The sequence below is a fragment of the Chroicocephalus ridibundus genome, chromosome 2 (assembly GCF_963924245.1).
Source record: "Chroicocephalus ridibundus chromosome 2, bChrRid1.1, whole genome shotgun sequence".
In the NCBI taxonomy this organism is placed as follows: domain Eukaryota; kingdom Metazoa; phylum Chordata; class Aves; order Charadriiformes; family Laridae; genus Chroicocephalus; species Chroicocephalus ridibundus.
This window is the reverse complement of record NC_086285.1, coordinates 131,601,122-131,620,212: the sequence shown is the minus strand read 5'-3', so window position 1 is coordinate 131,620,212 and position 19,091 is coordinate 131,601,122. Positions and strand designations below refer to the sequence as shown.

Below are 19,091 nucleotides of genomic sequence, written 5' to 3'. Positions count from 1 at the left end.
ACCCAGAACAAATTAATTAGCAGCACCTGGAAGATAATTTTAACTTGCAGCCAAAAGAGATTTGTTAAATCACATTGCTAACTTCCTCTGACAGGCCTTCCAAATAGGGAGGAGAGAAACCACAGATGTCACATCTTTCCTTTAGTAAGGCTTCGAAACTGCCTCAAGATACTTTAACAATCAGACTGCAGATGCCAGAAGAATAAGTATTAGTTCAGGGTGTGAGAAACAAAGGTTAAATATATCATCATCAGGATAGTGATCCGGAAGGATGGAGTGAAATGTAGTGGGTTATGTACAAGATACTGCCCACAGGCAGGAAACATCAAATGTAGAAATACAGGATGGGAGACAACAAGGCAGGAGACTACAGCGGGTCGCAAGAGACAAATCTTACGCTGTTGTAAGAAAGACAAACATTGCTATGAGATATGAAATAAAAAAAAAAAAGGAATTGTTGGAGTGCAAAGCCTGAACATAATCTGCTGAACTCAAAAAAAATCCTTCTACTTTACTCTGCGGGTGTCTGAATACCCAGGAAAGATGTGGACCCACCAGAGAGGGCCCAGGGAACAGTGATGAGAATGCAAAGTAGTCTAGAAAATGTGACTTATGGGGAGGTGGGATGGACAGACTAATTGTTAGTACAGGGGGGAAAAAAAGCACTTAAGGGATAGCTGTTACATTGGAAGACTACTACAAAGAGAAGGGAATTGTCTCTTCAGTCAGCTATGGATAGGACAAGTCCTAATGAGCTTAAAATGTACACATAAGAGGTTCAGGTTAAACTCTGGAGGAGGGGAGACAATAAAATAAAATAAATTAATGGAAGCATAGTGAAGCACTGGAAGAGATTCCGCCAGGAAAGAGCTCTGAAAGCAGCTGAGGCAAATATTTCTTCATAAAAGACAGATTCCACCTTTGGGGCAGAGACAGTTAATGACCTCTTGAGACTGAGACTTATGGCTGGGAGCAACGTTCTAGGAAAGAGATGGTGGCAAACAAGAAGTGAGGGGAGGGAAAAGTGGTTTGAAAGCACAGAGAGGAGAAGCACTGAGGGAAGTCAAGTGGCAGGCTGGAAACTGAGAAGAAGAAAGATGAAAAATGAGACCGCCATTTGCAGGGAGAGCCTTTCAGAGGCATTACACCGTCATGAGCAGCTACTTAGGAGGTTGCATCTGAAGTCAACAGAAAAGGCAGGCTCCAGGTGCTTCCATCTGCCCTTGCTGTAGTTTTTGTTCCAGTGTCTACCTTAGCAAGTAATGCAGTGCAAGAAAAGCACATCCACAGAGAGGAAACCAGTTGATGTTGAGGATGCAGCCTCCACGCTACCCATGTTGGCGTGGCAAGATTCGCATGTTTTGCTTCAGGCCAGCTCTAGGCTGGTCCTGTGGGCAGGACACCCGTTCATGGTTGGTAGGTGTTAAAAGCACTCCTGCAGAACACCTTCCAGTCTGACTTCATCTGAAAGGAACCCAGCTCGTGTTCCCCAAGATCACACAGCAAAGTGAAGCAAAATGCGGTGAGGGACGTACTTCAAAAGCAGGCTCCTGAACGGAACTCATCTGGTAACACAGACTCACCCTGGGCCAAACCGGAGGAATCCAGGAACCAACAGTGGCATCCATATGGCAGAAAGCAAAGCAGGACAGGTCAGCTGTAGCAGACCAGAACAACACTGCTTGCCTCAACTGTTAGACAGAACTCAATACTTTGCAGCAATGAGCATTAGGTATCTAGAAACACTGACTGTTGCAAGACAGCATATTGACCATTTTAACTGACATCTGATGTGACATATGGACATCTCTGGTAAGTCTGTAAATAAACTGCAAGAAACCACCACCATGTTTTCACTTAACAACTGCATTTGCTTTAAAATACCATTGGTAATAATCTGTCTTTTTCTTTCTTGCTTTTCTTTAAATGAGGACGTACGTCTAGGGACTTTCTGACTCATATAAATTACAGCAGAACCAAAACAAAAGGCCAAGCACCCAAGCCATCAATCTTTTCCAGCTGCCAAGTCATAAAGCAGTAACAAAGACAAAGAACGTTCCAGTTTCCCATTGCCAGTTCCTCATTTCTTATCAACTTATTTTAATTTCATGATGCAACTTTCTTTTCCTAAAGAATGGTCAAATTATGCACGTCTGTGTGTGTGCCTGTTTAGATTCTGAGCTGCAAGGCCATTCTCTGTTCCTTATGAGACCATGGCTCTGTCGCTTCTGAAATACTCGGCACCTTTGGATTCCTTGTCAAGGACTGTTTTGTTTCTTACTCTGTGCACATCACGCATCCAGCATGCTTCCCTGAATAATTATCTGGGCTTTGACTGCGTGGCTGATGATAAAATTTCTTTCAGGTCACTTCAAGTGATGCTCCAATGTAAAACAGCAAACTGATTTTTGCACACATTGACAAGTTTACAGTTTCATTTCTGACTAAAACCCTGTAAGTGTTATGAGATTCCTCCTTCCACCTCTAATTTAATTCTTTATAAACAGACATACATGAAACATGGGGGAAAAAAAACCCCAAAGAACCTCAATTAACATCAACAAATACAATTAAAATGTTTGCACAGAAATTCTAGGCACATTTTAAGACATGAGAGAAGCTTCAGAATTCTGCTTTTATTCCCTTATAATTAAACAATGGGAAAAATGGCTGAGGGCATCAAACATAAGAATATCTTAGCCAAGGATCCCAGCCAGCTCATGTTGCAGAGCTACGTTTGCAAGACAGGCACTATTTACACATTCTGGTGAAGTACTCCACAAGTTTAACATTTTATGAATTTCTAATAGCCTCTGTCAATTCACATAAAATGTGCTTAAACACTCAGATGCCATAAGCGAAACAAAATGAATCATAAATCTGAAGGTCATCTGAACTGGTGAGGTTAAGTCAAGCTCCCAGTTTACATTTACATTGCCCTGGATATGTAAATTACCATCCAAGCAGCAAGACTTACTTTTAATTGGCTTGGACGGTAGATGAACTCTTTCCTTTTCAGTCTGCCTTCTGATTTTAATTGGGTAGAAAACTACTGTAAATATTTTCTCCTTTCTCACCCCTTCTTCCCAAGGTTTTTTTTATAAACAAGTGAGGTATTGTTTAGCTGCTATGCGCTACACTCCACACACCCCGAACCAAAACAAGAGCAAAAGTACGCCTTCGGATTGCTACAGAGAACTTGGGGTTTTATAGATTTTTTTGATCACACACCGCAGAACAATTTTGCATACCTCCAAAAAAATTGCCTAGTGCAACTTATGGCATCTTTTTAGCTTTGCTTTTCATTTTCTGCATAAGAAAAGTCAGCTTGGAAACTTCGGCAAGTGAACCTAGAAAGATTTGCTCAGCAGTCTCCGAGTCTCTGGTCAACAGCTCTGTTCAAAGCCCAAGCACAAGTGCATCACTGTTCTCTCATTTAAATGTAGAATAATTCTAGGATTCATGGCAATGCCAGCTTAAACTTAGCTCTAAAGAAACCCTTTGTTTTCAAATAAATCAGTGCCTGGTTTTAGATAATTCTATAAAGAATCCTATTCATCCACCACATAACATATTAGTTAACATGAAAAGCGCACCAAAGAGGCAGCCAACCTCCAAAAAATTCTGAAGAAAAGTGAAGTTAAATCAATCTATCTGGCATATGCCTTTAGAGTTACACATAATATGTGTGGACGCATACACAAGATGTAAAACCTCATTGGAAACGGCACAGTTTGTTTCTGATACAAACACTTTACACTAAGACGGTTGAACATTTTGGAGCACACTGGCCACGCTCTCTTACCAGAGCAATGTAATCGCTCAGGTTTTCTGTCATTGCTGCAAGTATCACATGGTTCTTAAGGGACACCATCAAGGGACAGTTTTGCGGTCCCCTGACAGAGAAACCCCGTATGTTTTCAATCAGGGCTCCGAACACAGAAGGATGGCAGAAAAAAGACCCAGCAATTCCAAAGACAACAGATACTCTTTTACCCAGGGCTGATTTGGGATGGATGGGGGTGAAATTTAGATGTTTTAATATTAAAGTGCTGCTTAAGTATTTCCATGATAGTCTGAAAATCCAGAATCCCTTGTCAGAGCAATTGATCAAGCTAAATTACTTATTTACAAGAAATTTACCATAAGTACCAAGAGATTAGATTAACACCATTAGATATATTACTTAAATGAAATGCTTGAATGAACCAAGAGGGCCCAGTATTTGGGGGAAAAAAAGCAGGAGGCAAATGGGATTCTAGGCTGTCAGCATCTACTATGACTCTAGATAACCCCCTTCTGTTTCCCTTCTTACCTCTCATAAAACTTTGCTACGTACTCTTTAATGCTACGTGCTCTTTTTACTTCCTTTTATGAAAACATAGCTTTTTTCTTTTTTTTTTTCTATAATATTACCAAGATGCACCATTACTACTGCAGCAAGGAAGCAGAAGTCTTTCTAGTTGTTTGATGCACTTGTCTTCAGGCATTTAATAGTCTGGGCTCTTTTGCCAGATAGCTTTTATTTCTGAACTGTTCTAAATTTTCTCCGTTTTGTAGTTTTTGGTAACATTCCAAACTCGTAGACTTAATGCAACTTGCTTTTGCAAGGTATGGTTAAATCCCATCCAAAGGGAATACAAAAGTTACTTTTTTCTTTAATTACCTCCCATCCCTATTCCATGCTCTTCCCAACGTTAAAGCAAAACACATACCATAAACTGGAAATTCCACAGCATTTAAGTAAAAGCATTCATTTTCTGAATGCGCAGTCCTTACTTATTTACTAAACTTAGTATGAGACATATTTTAGGGCTTGATAGTGATCCCAGTTCATAAATAACTAACACTAAGATGCCAAAAAAAAAAAAGTCTAAATCTAAACTATCATAATCTAAATACATGCTTTTTCTGTCAGAGTCCTGTGGACTGAGTACATTCACATTTAAAGACATATGTCTGACATTCCTGCACTTAAGCAGGAACTACACAGGGCATGGAAGAAGCCAGAAGACAGACAGTCGAGGTGAGTCGGAGGCGACTGGACTCACTTAGCCTTGAGAAGAGGAGGCTTCATGGGTACCTCGCGGCAGCCTTCCCATGCCTTTGAGAAGGTTACTGAGAAGACAGAGACAGACTCTTTGCTTGCGGTGCATTGCACGAGAAAGGAAATCGAAAGGAAATCCTTACGAGGATAATTGACCACTAGGACAGGTTGCCCAGAGGGGCTGTGGAGCTTCTGCCTTTGGAGGTTTTCAAAACCCAGCTCGACAAAGCCCTGAGCAACCCTGCCTGAACTCAGGGCACTTAACCCTTTTTGGATCAGGAGATCACACTCAACGCTTCCCAAGGTTCCTTCTAACCTGAGTAACTGCATGATTTAAGATGTTTAGCCCCAAGCACCACTTACCCCTTCAGTGAATCTTCCGAGCTGAATCCAAAAATGTCACTGTGACGCAATGTTATATGCAACATCACAGGACAATAATCCTCACAAGTCCCCCCCCTGCACAATTTCTCATTAAAATACCAATTTGAGCAAAGACTAATGGTGCAAAGCCCTGAAACAGCCATAAAGATAGTTTCTGAAAAATAAGAACTCTGTTTCCAACCGGTGCCTTATTTTAACAGCAAACAGAAAAGCTACAAGACCTCAAAAATTGACCCACAGTTGTCAAATATTTAGATATCCGATTTTGTATCCTCTACTAATTAGATGAATGTAAATACTTTGGGAGTGACTTCAATTCCACCGTTGTCCAACAAACACTCAAATATGAGGTATAACTCCATGAGGCACTGCAAATCTCTTTTGATGCAATTAACAATAAAATGAAAAAGTTTTAAATAGTTCTGGTTCTTCAGTTACTTCGCAACAGCGAACAAGAGATGGAGAAGTACTGTTGAAGGAAAACTGACTGCAAGAAGTAGAAGAGACGGCAGCAGCAAAGCTGGTGCCTCGGAAACAGCTGGAAACGTGCCGGTCTTGCTTCTCAGCAGAGGCAAAGGATCAGAAGTTGGCACCCCTTTGGTTTACTCCAAGAGAAACGTAACGGTCTGTAAAGTTACCCAACTTCTGCAGTAGCAGTATTTTGCAACAGCATTTGGCAAGGCAGTTAGCACTAGCGGCTTGCCAGTCGCCCTCGGAGTTTCAAATGACTGCCAAAAAATAAGATGTGGTATCTCTTTAAATAAAGGAGCTTTTAAATAAATTTAGACACCAGTCTCACTTATCCACACCACACTCCCCGCCCCCCGCCCTGCCCAGGTCCTTTCCTGCGCTAGAAGAAAGAAACGCTGTAGTACCAAAGCAAAGCTTTCCAAATATGAGGGAATGAGGAATTTCCTTGTCAGGTGACGCTCACAGGGTGTCTGAAAGTACCAAGCGATAAGATCACGTGAAGATACAACCTTACTTCTTCCTTTGCTAAAGGCCAGGGAAGACAACTCTCACCGCAGAGCTGGGTGAGGGAATGGAGTTACAGGTCAGGTCACAGACACCCCAACCAGTGGACTGGATCGGTTGTGACAAGAACTGAACACCTGCATAATACAGAACTGCCAGGCTGGCACCTACGACCACACAGCTAGACCACGAGAGAGAGGTGGCCTAGGATGAATATTTCTGCCCTGGAAAGGAAATATGGGATGCTCTCCCCACTTCAACTTCAGGGCTTAAACTAAACCAGGACTACAAACAGCTGTCACCACCTACGCCAGAGCTCAGAGACCATTCTTCTCCTGGACACAGTTTTCTCTAGAGCAACTAGGCAAGTGTTGCTCCTCTCTTGAAACATGGAGGATGTTGTGGAAATTCCCACCTCTGATAAGAATCTCCTCATCAGCAACCAAGCACTAGATCCCAGCCCTCCTCCCAGGAGAACCCACAAACTGCAGGAACACACCAGCAGGAACCCAACTCTTGCTGGTGCTCCTTCAGGTCAGCCTCGGGCGACCTGCTGCATCTTCCACAAGAAGTCCCAGGTTAAACACGAGGAGAGAAGTGTGGCCTCCCACTCACTCCAGCCTGGGCGACAGCTGTGGAGGTGGGGGAAGATGTGGGCTTGAACCCCTTGGCTGCAGGGATCAGGAGCCCAGGTTTCAACTCCTAAAACCCAGTCTACTCTTCAGACAAGTCCCACCACCACCAGCTCTCAGGGAAAGGTGAGCACTGGCTCCTCTTCTGGTGATGTTTTAAAAAGAAAGCCCATACCACTGCGTTTCAAGACGCAACCAATCCAATCAGCATGTGTGTTTACAGTGTGCTTGCCAGGTGTCCTAGTTTCTTGATCTCCTAAGGGCTTTGATGCTCAGCTACAACAGCTCTAGATAAGGCGCTTAAGAACTTTCTGCTTAAAGAGGGAGATTCAATACATTTAAGACACTTTCAGAGTCAGGCAGACACTGTGTTAGGTGATTTGGAAGGCTCGGGGGGATAAATTCTGTTTGAGAATTAGGAATGCAAGCAGGAACCTGATTAACACATTTTAAAATGTTCTTACAATATGCTGAAGCCCTTCAGTTCTACTTTGGAAAGCGTAAGTGTTTGCTTTGCAGGTTACTTTAACATATGGATACTACTTAAACTAGAACAAAATGAATCCTTCAATATAAACACTCGAAGTGCTAACTTCAAATAAAAACAACATATTGCTTTACTACATCTCAGTCTATATAAATACATAGATGAGTTATGCTAGTTTCTAGTTCCTTGGTCTACAGAAAAGAATATTCATGGCAGTGTAAGTCTTCGATGACTTATGAGCATCCAAAAATTAAGTGGCAAAACCAACCAGTGACTTTTCTTTTGGAGAGTGCTCACTCCTTAAAAATAACATTTTTCTAAATGACAAATTAGACAGCCAAAAATAAATATTCATTTACAATTACAAATATGTGTCATCTGATCTCAATTTATGTGCAGAAATGCTGGGCATCTGTGTATAAAATGTCTTGTAGCCATGGGACAAAAATGCCCTAGTACTTGCATGCAAATTATAAAACTGAAACCATCTGGAAAATGATCTGGGATATAGGCAGGGTAACCCAGGAGAGAGCCGATGTGGATGTGGCTGAAGGATCACAGCTTATTAGAAGCTTATCCTGTATAGATGGGATGGAAAATAAGATTTGACATACCCTCTTACACAGTGATGATTGAACCTGCAATTAGCATGCATGGCATTATAAAATGACAGATGATTTCCATCATAAATCCCAGATCCCAGGGGAGACAAGAGCTGCTTTGCATCTATTTTTATTTGTTAATACCTGTGACATTTTATTTAATATACTTTATTTTTGGCTCTCAATGTACCCTATTCAAATATCTTGTTGCTGGGTCAAGTCAGCTTTGGAGGCTTGCAGCTACTCCAGCTAGCTAGGCTGAAACAATTCTGCATATTAAAACCCAGCAATCGCTATTTTAAACACATGCCGTTACAGTCAAATTATCCACCTACTTGTGGATTGACTTTAAACAAGTCAAAAACTGAACAGACTAGTAATTTTAAAGTGCCCACATCTTAAAACTTCAACGACTAGCTCCCTGCAATACATTATTTTATAAGGAGAGTGGGCTAGGAACCGCCCAACTAATGTCCCCCGTAGGTTCTTTGAAGACCTCTGCTGAATGAGACTTGTGCATCCAGCTTTGACAGGCTTCTTAGAAAGCTACTTGTCCTTAGAGAATGAAAATGCAGAGAGCAATAATAAAAAGCAACAACTCCTACCAGCTGTTGACTATCAGAATTAAGATCCCCTCCGAACAACGTGACAAATCTTGCGGTACTCTGGATGCAGCCCATCTACACACCAGTCTGCCTAACTCTCATTCCCCTCAAGAAATCTTTAATCCTCTTTTAAGATAACAATAGATGCTGAATTTACAAGATTTAGCATGAAAGAAATTAAATGCAAGGGCTGTCAGCATCTATTTTGAGTGTCCAATATAAACGTCAATGCTATTTCAATGCTCAGAGCGCGTAACAAAGAGGCCGTAGCACTTACTAGAGAGAAATAATAGAGATCACTAACTGTTTTTTGCTGCCAAGAAGCACACACTCCTGCTCTTCATACACTCCCAAAAATTAAGGGAAACAGCCTGGAAGAATTCAGACAAAAAACAGCTCTGCAGGATCACATAAATCTCAGGAAAGGGAAGCCAAGGAGCTCTGACCAATACTCACGAAAGAACAGAGCCAAAGACATCCATCAAATACTGAGTGAGGCAGGTGAATGTTGTGGGACACTCCTTCAAGCTCCACTAGTTCTCTCCCTAATGCAAATCCTGTCAGAAGTCTACGTCAGAATTTTACCTTCCCCGTAAAAGACCTGTGCAGAAAGTACCGATGCTCTGCAACTCCTTCTGCAGGGGAGGAGAAAACGTTACTTTAATTTTCTCCCTGCGTCCAACCTTCTGTCATACTGAAGGTGTTTAAAGGGGTGAAGAGGCAATTCCGGCCCTTGCCTCTGGCACAGAGACCACTAGAGAGAGCGATGGCAGACCTGAACCGCGTTAACCGCCCTTCCTCTGCAAAGCGAACCGGGGTCTCCCCACACTATGGGGGCAGGGGGAAAGGGTTCTTTCAACTGCTCGAAATGTAAATGTCAACCCACGCCTCACCTCTTCAATGTCTGCTGACAGGGATGCTGAGCATCCCTGTCTATATTGGAATTAAGTAGAGCAGCGGAACTGAAATGGAGTTTGGCAGCGTCTGTAGTTACAACCCAGAAATCAAACCCTCCCAAACCCAGCCAGCCACGGAAAGTAAAGCATCACATGTAAAACTCCACATGCACGCAGTATCGGATAAAAACATTAGGGCAGGGGCAAGTAACGCTGCTGGAGAAGGGTGGGAAGAAAAAAAAGGCGAGCGAAATGCAGAACGACTTCGCGACTTCTTTGCAGATATAAGAGCTATCACTGTTAGAGCTGGGGGAAAAAAAAAAAAAAAAAGCAGAAGTTTCTCCACAGTTGCTTGTTTATTCATCCGCCCGCACTTTGCCCCGGGCCGCCGCCGCACCCGCCGCCGGAGCCGCACGCCCACGCGTGTCCTGCGCGGACACTTCAGCGTGTGTGTGTCCCGCGGGCGGGGAGGGGGGTCCGCGCCGAACACCCTCCGCAGGCACCGCTGGGGACGCCAGAAAAACACACCTACGTCCTTCGGGCTGCAACAACAGGCAGGCAAAACAGCCCGGTGCCCGCGTCCCCGCGGCCGGTGAACCGCGGGTGGCTCCGGGCGGCCCCTCTTCGACGTGCCCGTAGCTGTCCCCAAGCCACCGCCACCCGCACCCCGCGTACCTGCCGGCCGGGGGGCGTCCGTCCCTCCGTCTGTCCGTCCGCCCGCCCGCCCGAGCGGCCTCTTCCTCCTGCCGCGTCAGCCGCGCTCCTCCCGCCGGGCTCCCGCCCGCGGCGGCTCCCCCCGACCGGGGCCGCGCTCGGTGCCGCGGCCGCCGCCGCCCGCCCCGCCCCGCCCCGCCCCGCGCCCCCCCACCGGCCGCGGGGTCAGGCGGGGACTCGCGGCCGCCGCCGGCCCCAGGCCCGTTCCGCTCCGGCCTGTCCCCGGCCCCGCTCCCGCCGAGGGCCCCGCGGCGCGGAGGAGAGAGGGGCAGAGCCCGCGGCTGCCGGCCAGCGCTGGGATAAGAGAGCCAAGGCCGGATTACCGGGATCCTGCGGTTAAAGCGGCGGATAATCCCGGGGGACGCGGTCCGGCGCACAGCGGAGGGCTGGGGAGCGAGATTGCCAGGGGTGAGGCTGCGGTGCCTTCGCAGAGACCATTATTCCTAAATATCAGCCTCCATAAAGCTGGGTCGCTCGGCCAAGCGCAGAGCTGGCACGCCCGGGCACAGGAAGCTAAAATGGGGTTTCGATGCCAGGATTTCATGCATCTGGCCAGCGAAAAAAATTAATTAATCAGGCTGAATTGGAGGAAAGAGATACTGGAGATATTAGCGAGGGTGCAGAAGCATCTTTCTGTCTGCCAGGCATCATTTTGCCTTTTTTCTTCTATAGTCACTTTCAGTCATCGTTTCTTATGGCAGGATGTGGTAAAAATAGAGTTATCAGTTTGTCTCAAGCAACATTTGTTGTCTCTTTTCTGGCTGCTTCTTCTGTGCTTCCTGCCACGCTTTCTTCTCCACACATTACCACAGGATGCAGCACAGAGAAACCCACCCCACCCTTAATTTGCACAATCCCACCTCAAAACTCTTCTGTGTATCAGATTCGTGGTTCTTAGTGTGGCCAGCTGAAGTTCCTGCGTGGTGCACCTAAGGAGATGGTACCACCTTGGAGGCTTCACAAAACAAGCAGAATTTCAGGAAGGCCTCAGAGACGGGATGCGAGGTGAGAGATGTTGTTCCAAGCACAGACAGGGCACGGCTGAAACTTTTGGGGTGGCAAAAAGAGGGAAGGCAGGAGACTACTGAGAAAGGCAACAGCTCTTGCATCCTGAGATGCAAGGAAGAAAATAGAGAGTATAGTATGGGCAAAAGTGAATCCTAGTCAGAACTCGATCTGATGGTCTGGTATAGCTAACCTGATGTCCTCATATATCTTAAAAGAATGATCGCTACATTACAGCATCCCTTCAATACAGTTTGGATAGTTCCTTCCTTCCCCACTTCTAATTAAGCAAAGGAGTGAGATGAGAAGGTACAGCTAAAAGCCATGTCCCTGACGAAGGATAGGAATAAGCACTTCTTGCCAAGATGGTGTGATTTCATGCAAGCTTCCTTTTTCGCTCTCCTCATTTAAGGATTTTGTTAACACATATTTAATGGGAATGCTGTTTAGCCCATCATTACAGTCAGTCATTTGATTGCATCTATAATTCATTCCTGGTCTTGGTGTCTTTTCTTTAGCCTACCACCACTTGCTGGAATTGTACACTCCAGCTGCTACAACAATTGCTGTTCTGTCTAACATTTCTCTTCCTGACTGACAGCTTCCTTAAAACTGTGCCGATGGTCCAAAATACAAACTTGGGAAAATGCCAGATTATTTAGATCATTTATCATAGAAAGCTGAAGTACATTCAGACATCATCATAAACTTCTGTTTCTCGTAAGTCCTGCATACATTTAACATTACGTCCACGTGGGTGTCCTTGATCCATCTTCCATGTGTAATTATTTACAGTCCCACAGAAAACTATTTTCAGGACAACTTCCAAAAGGCAAATCTCCAGACAAAAAGGTTATGCAGTTCGACCCATTCAAGAGATCCACCCCTGTTGTGCAGAAGTAATGCTACAAGGTGACAAGAGAGATTCTTGCTGTATTATATATTTGGAAGAAAATGTTTGATTAACACAACTAAACCTTTCCTGTAAGGCCTGGATTTTCAGGAATTAATCTTTCAGTATTCGAACACTATTTCTGCATTGGATTAAATTGGTAGAGACAAGACTGAATAACAGATATATCGTTCTCTCCTTTCCCTTCTCGCCCAAAGAACCTGAATGAGGAAAAAGTGTTGGAAGGTTTTCCCTTGTATCAGGACAAAACCAAAAACCAGAACAAAACATGTTCTTTTCCCCTCCCCAAAAAGGAAAGAGCTGTTCAATCCCAGAGTAACGTACAACCTCATGGATCATCACAACATTCTTGTGCTTCTTAACCACTGGATAAAGTACCTTGTTTTTGTTGGTGCTCATCCCATACTGGCACCACGATTTCTACTTCCAAAGGTCTAACAAGGTATTCTCGTATTGTTTGTTCCTTGTCTGAACTTAAAAATTGTAAAAAGCATCCATTTTAAGTGAAACCCACCTCGGCTATCTAACAATAACATGCAACTCTTTCTAGAGTTTTCCTGCCACTTAGAAAGAATACAGAGCTAGCAGGAAGAAAAACAAAAGGAAGGCCATAAACAGCAGCTTTTATCAGTTGAGGAGCTTGAACCACTGGAAGTCTCTTCTAGTCCTTTTTGTGTGTGTGTGTGTGTAAGAACACTACAAATCTTTCTTTGACCTGATAGAATCCATTTGTCCTGCTTCACATGCAGTTTGACACAAACTAGGTGTCTTAAGAAAGACATGGTCCTCCTGCAAGTGATGTGTTGGCTTGCTGACAGCCTGGGAAAAAGTTTCCAGTCTGGACCACAACCTGCAGACGCAGCCCTGGCCCCTCCATGACATCGCTGTGGTGGTGGAGCCCCTGGGCAGCTGTAAATTCACACTCTTTCCAAGTTCAGTTCTGCACCAGAGACTCTTCTGTCGCTGCTCAGGGCTATCACACTCCTGTACAGCCACAGCACAAGACCTAAATATCAGCGAGAATCTTAACTTCCCCCCCGCCCTGCTTCAATATAAGCACATTTCACCTAAGGTGAAAGCCTCTTAAAAAATAAAAAAAAGGAATAAAGAAAAAAATTAGTTGCCATTACAGTTTTCTTCCATCGTAATTGCCCTGGAAGAACAGCATGTTTTCTTCTTGCTCTGGTATTCCGCTGCGAGGGCATAAGTACACACTCAAGGTCCCTAATGCTACACCATGCATAATAGGAAGCACTAAACCTAGAAAAACTTTAAAAGGTCGGTCTTAGTCCTGCTGCTGAACAAACAAAGCTAATAGATGTGCCTCATTTGTTCCGTCATCTGTTTGCTCTGCCGTGTGTTTTCTTTTCTTACACATATCCTTGCAGACAGGTTGATTTGTTTAAGTACACACAGGTCAATGTCTGAATAGCTCACCTAGAAGCACCAGCAACACAGAAAGAGAAAATGGGGGAAAAACAGATGATGATGATGATGACGACATACTGCTTTTAAAGCACAACAAAACTCCTATCAACATCAGCAGGCTGAGGTCAAAGCGAACCCTTTGTGCACCGAGTAGTGGTAGAGATGACAGATTCTCCACCTTATTGTGAGACACGAAACAAAAGGGGGAAACATCTTTTGCAAGGTCACCATTACTTCTGCCTTCTTGCTATATCTTCTTTCATTCTCTTTCTCGCTTCACCTATTTGTGTGTCTCCACCTTTCTTCCCTTTTCACTTCTTTCCCCATAGCAACTCTGCCCCCATACATCCTACTTCTGCCTCCTCCCACATCGAGAAGCTGTGTAATAGTGCAGGCTGAACTCTAGAAGGGAAAATTGTGAAGACAAATGATCGTTAGCTGAGGGAGACTGGTAGCGAGCTTCCTAGCACTATAGGCTATGAGCCAAAGTAGGGAGAAAAAACATAGACCAAGGACAAGCGGAATAAAAGAAGTTAAGAAAGTTTTAAAGTACAGAGCAGAAAGTTATACAAGGTGATCTCTCACCGAGGATTGTCTGTTCATCAGACCTGACAGTACACGCTCAGGCTAGTTGGATGCCCCACAACCACATACTAGTAGGGAAATAAATCAATGATTACGTATCATGCGAAAGGCTTGTTGTGACATGGCATTCATCTGCCACTGAATCCATGTTCATGAAGAGGTTCCTATCTTGACGCACACAAATTCCCATTTTTTCAGAGCAAGTTCCTGAAGGAATGATAAAATTTGTCTTCAGGGGGCTAGCTAACTATTCATATTTCTAATAAGCATAGAGCTTTACAAAGTATAGGTATTGAATTTACTTTCCTCCAGTAAGGTAGTGTAACACGTTTTATTGAACATTTGAAACTGGACTACAGCAATTAAGATGAAAGTTCAGCACAAATGTTAAATAAAAAGAAACTTAAGTGCTCTCCAAAGCATTGCCATTAGGCTTTCATATCAATACCCAAACCAGAACAGGTTGAGAAGAGTGGAGGCCACCCTTCTCAAAGCCACCATTTCAAGTTGGTTTCACTTGGTTGTATTTCCTACACTTGTTGGATCCTTTGAGTTTCGTACTTTAGTTTGAACTCGTCCGGGTCATGAGTAAATCCAGATCAGGTTTTGCAGAACTGATACTCGGGTGAGGTGCCCACCTCCAGAGTGTAAACAGAGACATCTTTCCAGGTCTTAATTGTTATTAAATAATGGTCATTAGCAGTCTAATCCTGAGATAAGGTACATAACGATGAATTGAGTGGGAGGAAGATATTACCAAGTTTGTGGGTGATATTTCAGAACATGTAAGCACTGTAACCAGGAGCAGCTTTCAATGCAGTAAGTACAGTTCTTTTCCTGAAATGGTGAGAAGTAAGCAATTAAGCATGGGATCATCAATCTAGGTAGCTACGAAACACACTTCATTTTCTCTCCCTCCTTCCAAAAAGTAAATCTGTCATTCTTTTATCATATCCTCTTACTCAACTGTTGTGGCATGTTACATTATTGTTAAATGTTTAAGCATGTTCTCTGTAAAGTTCAAGGTTAATTAGACCAGAAGGTTCACTGCCCTTTAGTTTTTGTTACTGGACAGACTGTAAGGTTCATCCATTCACACCACAAGCCAGTTTAATTTTTGCATACAAAGTAGAGCCTGTTTTTTGCATTCAGGATCCCTGCTGTCCCTGCTGCTATGAACTATTTTTCACAGCAAACACCAGTGACATCGGCTACAGCACCTAACAACCTCCGCAAGCAGAATTAACTAAAATAATGGAAGATGGTATATTCTTTAAATCTGTTAATAAACTTCTTTAAAAATAATAAAACTACTTATCTCTAATATATTAAGTGACAATTCTCAAACATCCAGCCAAGAATTTGAAGCTATTTCTCTACAAACAGATGCAAGGAAAAAAGGCAGTATGGGATGTATTACAAGGGTGCTACATAATTATCTCATCTAGATATCTCTACACGGAAAATGAAAGGATACAGCAAAGAAAACATGAGAGGATGTACAGTAATCTTACTCACTGTAACATGTAATAATTAAGCAGATAGTAAGTTAGAGGCCCTAAGTAAAACTCTCAGCTTACTTTTGCTTCTTAAGATAGTTTTATAAAAGGGAATTGGGATTAAATCTTAGTGGTATGGGAAAAAAATACATCATGTGATGTAACAATGAAAGTCTCCAAGAAGTTAAAATTGAACTAACTTACTGAAGTTTCAGTGTAAGAAAACATCCCACTTAGAAAATAGATTTATTAAATGAAGTTGGTTTTTTGTTTCTTCTCTCTTTTCATTTTCATTCCAGCTGTGGTTGCCATTTTAAGGAACAAGAAAGTCCCTGCCTCACGTGTTTCCCATGAGTTATCAGGAAGTACCAAAGATGAAGCAACAGCTTTCCCAGAAACAAAATCTGAAAACCTACCACAAATTCATGGAGGTATTCTTATTTGTCTTAATATAGGAGCTGGGATGTAAAGTTTTTAACAGAAGAAAATAAGCCTTTTCAGTAAGCAAAAGTAGAAGGCTGTAAGGAAGCTAAATTACCCATTTCTAAGTGGAGGGGTTAATAAAGTTCATATATGTAAAGTCATTTTTACATATGCATAAATTGGAAGTGTTGTTGCTTAATGCTCACTCTTCATTAACACAGGCAGTCTTTTCAGCCCTGCTGATCATGAGAGTACACCTTAAGAATGAAAATAAAATTTTCGTTTTCCTTCGGTTTTGTTATTCTGCATTCTCATCTTTACTGTCTTCTGTTCTATGAACTTTTGTGCACTGTAATGCAATACAGATGAAACCAGATTAAGGAAACTGATGAAATCTCTTCTGTAGGGTAAAGTGGAAGAGACCTGAAGTTACTCATCTTTGTTGTATAAACTTGCACACAGAAATAAGCACAGTGAAATACAATGGGCCTACAACGAAAGGATAACTGAACTGGGCACATGAAGGAGAAATATCTATGTTATTAAAATGCTAAAATTTACAGCCCTGGGGTGTGTAACGTGCTGTAACTCCATTCTAAAAGCATCTATTTTGTAATCAACTCTTGCAGAGCTCCAGCAGCAAGAACAGAGCGTGTGTCCCCCATGTGCTAACCAACTGGTACCTGGATCTGCTCTCAGCAGAGCATGTTTCAAACACCAGTAGCTATCTGCATCTGAAGTAGCTTTTTGCTGGTGGGAACTGCTGCAAGTTTACAAGAAATCCTTTTGCACACATGATAGGAGATAGCTGCTCACAAAAGCTCTGTTTGGGAAGTGTCTGGAGTCCTAGGAAGCGACTGAGGCACAATATTTAAAGCAAGGATTAGATAAAGCTAAACCAATGTTAAACCTGTGGTTAAAATGCCATGTTCTCCACTTCCAAGTATTTTCAGGTCCCATCTACTTCTAAAGAGTTATTTGGAGAAACCATCCGCTGTCTCTCCTACACCTAGACTTGAAAGCCAAAGTTTTGGGTGCAGTTACATATCCTCTAGTTTCTTCTCCATCTTATTCAGACAACTGTAGTAAAAATACCTGCCTGAGGCCTTCTTCCAGGGCTCTGGTGTTGTGCAACAGGGAACAGGGATTGCTGGGGCTACCTTTCTTTGGAGTTGCTGTTTCCCATCCTGCCAGAGGCTGCTTATGTTGTCTCCCCGTACCAAAGGTCCCATGTGTATCTCTTTCCTCCTCCACTACCCCACCGATTTGCTGAATCTCTGTAGTCCCCGGATACTTTAATTCATTTTTCCTTCATGGAAGGAAATGCATCAGAGAGACAGTGAAGTGCTTTGGAAGACCTGAGCTGGGAACAACACTCTTGGGAGGGATAACAGCTTCAGTCAAATATTCTTTGATCTGTCGGTTATTATAAAACTAGCTGAAACTCTCAGCTCTGCTAACCCACATACAAGAAGGTAAGCTCTCCGTCTCTTTTTCTCAAATTCTCATTTTGCTTTTTTCTATTTTGCAACATAGTCAGCACGTTTTTGTTTGTCTTTGTTGGGAACGTTCCCCCAAATTTCACGGTTCACCTGGGCTGGCTGCTCATGCTGTAAATAGGAGGTGAACAAAACTTAACTATCAGAGGGGTGAGCTTAGCAGTCATAGACACAAATAGAAAAACAAGAAAGGGCTGGGAGTAAAGCAGATTATTTATCATGAAGCAATATAATCTCTGACATATTTTTTCTCATAGCCTCTAATTCTGTACCATCTTTCTTTGCTGACATCTTGACTCCTACTTCCAGCCTGTGTGTGATACCAGCCTCAGTTACCTCACTCTTGCATGCTTACGTGAGGACATCCATTCTTTCTCTCATGTCTTTTTTTTTTCCTTGACAATTATTATTTTTTCTTCATCTAGCTTGGACTTTTCCCTACTGGTTCACATGCTTCTTGAAATGAGGTACCAACACACACTGGGCTTGCTGCAAGGTCGCCACATCGATCATTTTGTCTCACCTGTGATGCTCATTCTCTGGATCCTCTTAAAAGGCTTTCTTTTTCATAACAATATGACATGGCTGACTTGCAATCACTTTGTGATTCACTGTAGGCCCTGATCCTTTCTGAAGGTTTCCAATAAATTTACCCCCTCACCTTGTGATTATAAGTGGGAATAAAGTATTACATATGCTGATTTCTAATCCTATTTATTTCACCAGCTTGTCAAGATAATTTTGAACTATAAATTTCTCCCTCAAAGTGCTTGCAACTCTTTCCAGCTTCGTGTTTCCCACAAGTTTAATAACTATAATCTTGTGTGTAATTAATGGTCGGACTGAGGACAGATGCCATTATAACCTCATTTTGATATGCCTTTACAGTTTGGTAGTGACCAGCTGCTCTGCGTATGCCGTGGTGACGTAGGTACGCTCTAATCATGGCTTTTCTGTTGAGCACAGCAGTATCCGATCCGCGCATCTTCTGCTAGCTTGATTGTAAGGTGTAACGTCAGAGGATACCAGGACACACAAATGCCAAGATAAGACAGCTATCACTTCTTCTCATGTATGTGGCCTGCTGTCACCGAGAGAAAATTGGTTACCATATTGGGCTGGCATTGCCAACCATTCCTCACAGCAATAATGCGTTTGCAGAATGTCCTCCTTATATACCCTTAATTGTGTCTTACTTTCTGCTTTGGCAATGTCGGATTTTTTTAACCCTATTGCTTTCTGTTTGGTAATTTGATTTAGTTTTTTTATTTTTGTTATGGTTCTTCTTCAGTTTTGGGGTCAATATCATTATTTAACCAAGCTGATTTTTTCTGCACTTCACTGTTCCTTGGATCGGGATGTTTTGTGCATGTAACCTTTGAGTTTTTCAGGTTTAT

The 19,091-nt window shown here is 42.9% G+C and overlaps 1 protein-coding gene across 2 annotated transcripts in view; it reads right to left on the bottom strand.

The window, feature by feature from the left end:
- SGK3 (serum/glucocorticoid regulated kinase family member 3) overlaps positions 1–10,804 on the bottom strand; it is a 64,128-nt gene extending 53,324 nt beyond the window's left edge. The window contains exon 1 of one of the 2 annotated variants that reach the window (XM_063326992.1): positions 10,666–10,804. The gene's annotated coding sequence lies outside the window, so the exon portion shown is untranslated. Of the gene's footprint in view, positions 1–10,303; positions 10,469–10,665 lie in introns of those variants that run through there. The other variant, XM_063326988.1, reaches the window with a different exon arrangement.
- Between the last annotated feature and the right edge of the window lie 8,287 nt (positions 10,805–19,091).